A 5,780-nucleotide genomic window follows, 5' to 3' on the forward strand; every position below is an offset into this window, starting at 1 on the left:
TTGCGAGGTGGTTCATCATGCCCAATAATGAGCGAACTGCCGCGACATTTTCAGGTTGGGACAACTCTTTGACGGCCCTAACTTTCTCGGGGTCTGGGCGCACACTACTGGAGTAAAACATAACGCCCAGGAATTTCACCTGCTCGGCAGAGAAACAACATTTTTCTTTGTTGAGGGTCACGCCCGTCTTTTGCAGTCGGTCAAGCACGTTATGTAGGCGGTTGTCGTGCTCCACCTTGTTCTTGCCGTACACCAGAATGTCATCCATATAGTTCAGCCCACCGTCTAGACCTTCTAGGACTTCCGAGAACTTCCGTTGAAAAATTTCTGCTGCTGATGTGATTCCGAACGGTAGTCTGCAGTAGCAGTATACCGCCCAAACGGCTAAATAAAAGTGGTTAGTTTTTGACTTCAAGAAGCGTAGCTTGTTGGGCCAGTTGATGGTGAAAACCAGCGAAAAGAGGACACGTTAACAAGGAAGGAGTGCACTGTTCTTCCCAGAACAGTTCGGGCTTGACTGTGAACTCGTTTCTGGAACTTTTAATGTGTTACCTGTCATCTACTGTTGTAGAGCATGAGGACTGTAGGTATATACAGAAAAAGGGGATTCCTGTTGGCTCGTGTGTGGCTCCCGTACTGTGCTACATATTTCTGTCTAGCTTTGACAATGTGTTGCATGACCAGCTCATTGATGCTCGAATTATTAAGGTTTTTATGTATGTCGCTGACTTTTTCTCCTTTTAAAACTAACTCCTTTTGACAGCGTCGATTCGGCTGCTAATGATATATTATCCGTTTTTAAAGAGACTTCCACTGACTTGAGCTTCACTCATGAGGTCCCACTTGACGACAGCATCAGATTTTTAGATTTACTCCTCACCTTTTCTGACGATAGCCACGTTTGCTGGAAATACGCTCCCCGCACCAAGAAAGGCCTGTTGCCCTACACCTCTTCCCATTCTAAGCTCGTGAAAAGGGGAATAGCAAACCTCTGCCTAGGTAATGCCTTGCGAAAAAGCTGCCCACACATTCTGCAGAATAGTTTCCTTGAGCAGGTTTGTCGCCTGCGGTCAGCGCGTTACCCTGAACAAGTCCTGATTTCCGTTGCTGAATCATTATTAAGTAAGCTAAGGGTACAGCACATGACTCGCAATCAAGAACCGTCGACTCAGGAACCGAGACCGGCTGTAATACCGTATATCCACAAAATATTGCATAATGTGAAAAAGGCCATGAGATACGGAGTCAAAGTTGTCTTTTCAGCGCCCACAAAACTGTCGTCAGTGTGTGCCCGTATCACTTCAAATAGGGACAAAAAGATATGCAACGCCAAGCACCGAACTGTGTTCACCATATGTACAACCGATGTTTACTCTCTACCCTTGTCTTGTGGTAAGGCCTACATTGGCCAAACTGGCCAGTGTATTAATGACCGCTTAAGGCAGCACCGCACTTCACTGAAGCCGGACAACACAGCCTATCTACCGAAGCATTGCAACAGTTGTGATAACTGTACCCCCCTCTTTAGTAATGTCAGCATCATCGGCCGTGGAAAAACACAGACGGATCGAGAGATCTTCGCAGCATTCAAAATCAAGAAGTTAGGCCCTGAATGCGTCAGTGACAGCTCCGTGAGGTTTTTTGCAAGGGAATATACTTTTATGAATGGAACATAGTTTTGCCACGTGCAAAATAGCAGCTCCTGCACTATCTTTGAATTTTTTTTCCCTTGTGGCGCTGGTGCTAACGCACGTGTGCGCCCTGCTCTGTTTGGTCATTTCTATGCAGTAAATTCAGTTGTGTTCCAGCGTCGTCCTTGTGCACTCCTTCCTTGTTAATGCGTCCCCTTTTCGCTAGTTTTTGACACTCCTTGGAAAGCTGTACTTGGTAGAAACCGGAATTGGCGTCCAGTTTAGAGAAGACCTTGGTTTCCTGAAAGCTACCCGTGACTTGCTCTACTATTGGCAGCTGAAGGCGCTCCCTTCTTACAAACTGGTTCAGTTGCGTGAAGTCGGCACATATTCTAACCGCTCCAGACGGCTTCACCACGGTAACAATAGGCGCGCACCATTCTGTCGGCTCTTCGACCTTCTCTACCATTCCTTCTCGCTCTAGCCTGTCGAGCTCTTCCTTGACCTTTTCTTTCATGGGTATAGGAATCCGTTGTGGTGTAGACACAGCATACGGGATTGCATTTGGCACGAGGCGTATTGTATATTCCCCAGATATGGAACCTGTTCCCAGGAACAATATTTGCGTACCATATGTCATCAGCAGTCGACAACTCATCCAGAAAATGCACAATTCCTAGAGCATTGACAGCTGGCAGTCCCAACAGGGGCGTGCGCAAGTTGTGCACGACGTAAATAGGTTGGTGTGAACGGCTGTCTTTCCAACCAATTTCAGCGACGAACTTTCCGATTGTACGATGCTTGCATTGCTCAGGCCGATAAAATTGCCCGCTTGGTCCGAGGAACGCGGAAGGAAAGGAAAATTTTCACCTACGACTGTCACTTCCGCTCCAGTATCCACTTTCATGGAAACCTCGTGGTCATTTATCAGCACCTTGACGAAGTGCGCAGAAGCGCATTTCTGTGACTGCTCGACCATGCCGAGAAATTTCTTATCGGGTTCGGAAACGCCGTCGAGATTCCAATCTGCTTGCTTCCTTTTCTGGCATGCTTTTTTAAAGTGGCCTAACTTTCAACAGAACCTACACCTTTCTTGTTGCGCTGGGCAACTAGCTGCTTCTCGGATGAGATGGTCCGGAGCAGAAACTACAGCTGTTTTGGCGGTTAGCAGTCTTCTGTCTGCGTGTAGACGTGTTTCTGCACGCCATTTTCTTAGACTTTACCGCGGCGACGCAAGCGTCTGTGATCGCACTAGTAATCGCACTGTCGTCCCTTTTCAGCGATCAGCATGCTGTTTCTTCATCGTTTCGCTCGTACGCGCTTTTTCCAAAGCAATGTTCAGCGTGAGATTCGGATCCATCTGCAGTTCTTCCGATAACGCATGGTCCCGTAGACCGACTACGAACCGGTCTCTAATTAGGCGTTCCTTCATGTCCCTAAACTCGCATCTGTCCGCTAGCCTGTTAAGCTTGGTTGCGAACTCGTTTACTGTTTCGCCCAGCTTCTGGCTGCGTTGATTAAAGCGAGCACTCCCGTAGACTGTATAGAGGCACATTATTTTGTTTTTTTTTTTGGGTAGCCTCACCATAATATATGTATTCTTGGTGTGGACGAAGTAGCTATGAACTTCGACTTTATGAAGCTGAGGTGCTTCATTAAGCGTGGCCCGCATGGAGCGTTTTTTGCACGCGAAAACGCGTCGCACGCCCGACGCCCGCGCCGGCGTCGACGATTTCACTCCCGCATGGTCAGCAGCCGAGCGGCGTTTTTTTTTGCCGCCCAGTTGCGCGACGCACGCGCCCCCATCCGGCCATGCGCAGAAGGTCGCGAACATCTTGTTTTCCCTGTCGCCGCAAGCTTCAAGTTGTGGTTTCCTCTCTTACTTCTGGGTCAGGTGTGACAAGAAAACAGGCAAGGCATCACTTCCAACAGCTATGGATCTAAATGCAGAAGCCATAGCACAAGGGAGGTATCAGAGGTCCGCTGGCAAGGCTAGCAGCTCATAAACAACCCCCGAGCTCAGCGTAAACACTCGTGGCCCCAGCGGACGGCCCACCTTCACCGAACTCTAACCTAAAAACCTAATGGCGATTTCCACTGGTCGATCGGAGCTGGGCGTCCGAGCCGACCTAAAGCGCTACAGAGCGAATCAGCCTTGGTCGACCAGCAGAACATGTAGAGCGCGCGGCGGAAGTAAAGCTGAGCCGGTTTCGAAAGTTGTAGCCGCATCCCAGCGCCAAAATGTTTGCGCTTGATAAATAGGCAGGAGTGCGGCCCTCAACAACTTGCTTTCTCATTTTTTTAACGCTGCAGACGTTTTTGATAGACGCACTTCGGCATATTCGCGCAAAATACGGTGACATCCAGCGTCCTCTGCCGATGTCGCTGAAACGGTCAAAAACAGCCAAAAGAATCCAGCAGCATCCGGAAGTGACCGCGTCAGCGACTAGGACTTCCGGCGAGATCCGACTTCGGTCGGCGGATCGAGCTGGAGCGGCCCGAGCTGCCCCAAACGACCAGCGGAATACGCGCAACCTATCTTGGTCGACCAGTGGAAATCGAAATCGTCGTCCCGGAGCAAGAAAACGTGCTCCGTAGCGACCAGTGGAAATCGCCATAAAAAAAAAAGGAAATGCACGGTGCCCGATGCCCGGACCATGCTGTCGTCGCCTCGTGCGCCCCCGCGACTACGAAGGACTACATTGCTGCTCGGCCGTTTCGGCTGAGAAACCCGGAGCGCCAAACCCCCGTCGTTCTTTCCGCTCTCGCGAGCTTCTCTCTCTCGGCCGGCGTGGGCGTGGCTCCAACCGGAATCACGTGGCGGCTGCTCCGGCTCTCATTGGCCCTCTGCCGCTGCCGACTTCCGGCGTCGGCGCGTCGTCGGCGTTTTTATCTGTTCAGCCAGATCCCGACGATTTGGCAAAATCCTCCTCTCCGGCGGCAAAAAAAAACGCTCCGCTGCCGTCGACGCCGGCGAATCGCCCGGAAAAACGCTCCATGCGGGTCACGCTTTACTTCGTCTGTGACGCTTAACGATCGAAGAATCTCCCGCGATTTTCTGCCCATTGTATAGAGAAGAGTCCTTACTTGAACTACGTCTGGCTTCTCGTGAAGTCCGGACGCGAACCTGTAGTCATCAAATTCATCCATCCAGGCAAGCGAGTTCGCGGCGTTATGGAAGTCGAAAGGCCTCGGAGGCTTGATTCCCGCCATTCGCTTGCCTCCGGAACGCTTTGATGCAGCTGCTGGTCGTTCGCCGGCTGACGGGGCTGCAGCGGTCCTACGTACGTCGGGGTCGCCTTTGATCCCACTTCTGACACCATGTCTATAGCCTCCTTTATACACTCTGTGCCTGGCAACTCCGCTAGCCACCATAAAGGCGCGGATACTCCGACGTAGCGCGCGCGGCACGGCGACGTCACGTCGGCCAAAACACTCCGGCGGCGCTCGACGCCGGCGCGTTCGGCGGCTTCCGGCGTGGTCCGACGGCGCCCGCATTTCGCGCGGGTCGCGCCGGGCCGCGTCGAGAGTACGTGCAGCTGCTTCTCGCCTTCTGCGCATGCGCCTGTCCAGCTGCAGGCGTCTCTCCGCGGTGGAACCGGTTTCACTGCAGGGAGCCGGTTTCGTGCCTGGTGCGGCGTCGCCGACTTGACGTATCCGACACCGGCGCTTGCCTGCGCGCCGAAAACGCGCCTTCATTGACAAGTTACGCCGCTGGCTGCCGAGAGATGGCGACAGCGACGTAGGGTGAAGCTCTGGGGTTTAGAGGTAACAGTGGCCGGGGGAATAAACCGGCGGTGGAAACTAGAAAAAAAACGACTGAAAGATTGGTGGCTTAAGAGCAGAGAAGTGGCATAATGTTAGTAATGTAGGAACAAAAATTTAATAAATAGAATGATGGTTTAGTTAACCATTCTAAATCAATAATTATGATATAGGGAGAAAAATGAGCATGATAGCTACTGCTACCACCCCGTTTCAAAGGGGGGATCCATCCATCCGACCCTCGCCAGGTGAGTGCCGGGTGCATTGCCACCTTGGCATTGCCGGGTGCGCCGTGTTACAAAGCGGTCCGGATAGCCACGCGCTGGCGCTTTCTCGCTGTTTCGTGGACTGTTTTGCAGTGTGCAAGGTCATGCTTCTACTTTT

The 5,780-nt window shown here is 51.7% G+C and overlaps 1 pseudogene; it reads right to left on the minus strand.

The window, feature by feature from the left end:
• Positions 1-2,307: 2,307 nt before the first annotated feature.
• LOC146206197 (uncharacterized) lies at positions 2,308-4,844 on the minus strand (annotated as a pseudogene).
• Between the last annotated feature and the right edge of the window lie 936 nt (positions 4,845-5,780).

Source organism: Amblyomma maculatum, chromosome 1, assembly GCF_055883805.1.
Source record: "Amblyomma maculatum isolate TAMU_Amacu chromosome 1, ASM5588380v1, whole genome shotgun sequence".
NCBI classification, from domain to species: domain Eukaryota; kingdom Metazoa; phylum Arthropoda; class Arachnida; order Ixodida; family Ixodidae; genus Amblyomma; species Amblyomma maculatum.